This window comes from Penaeus monodon, chromosome 27 (assembly GCF_015228065.2).
Source record: "Penaeus monodon isolate SGIC_2016 chromosome 27, NSTDA_Pmon_1, whole genome shotgun sequence".
Taxonomy (NCBI): domain Eukaryota; kingdom Metazoa; phylum Arthropoda; class Malacostraca; order Decapoda; family Penaeidae; genus Penaeus; species Penaeus monodon.
Window position 1 is genome coordinate 37,848,832 of NC_051412.1, and position 255 is coordinate 37,849,086.

Consider the following 255-nt stretch of genomic DNA (forward strand, 5'->3'; position numbering starts at 1 on the left):
CGTGCGTGAGATGTATGCGTGTGGTATAAATGTGTCAAGAGAGATGAGGCGAGAGTAAAGGAGGCTTATGTAAGAGTGAGGCTAGGCATGAGGTGGGAGGCAAGTGTATGCAAGTGTATAAGGGTGTATGTTTGCGTGGGGAGGGTTTACGTTGCGTGCGGGCCGGGGTTTTACAGATCATATAAACAAACGCTCGCGCTACACCAGTCTGAGGTCATTTCAACTAGATTTGAAGGGAAAAAAATATATATTGTG

General features: G+C 46.3%; 1 protein-coding gene across 1 annotated transcript in view; it reads right to left on the reverse strand.

Annotated features, from left to right (window-relative positions):
* LOC119590839 overlaps nt 1–255 on the reverse strand; it is a gene marked incomplete at its 5' end in the record, with an annotated part of 14,811 nt that overhangs the window by 6,900 nt on the left and 7,656 nt on the right.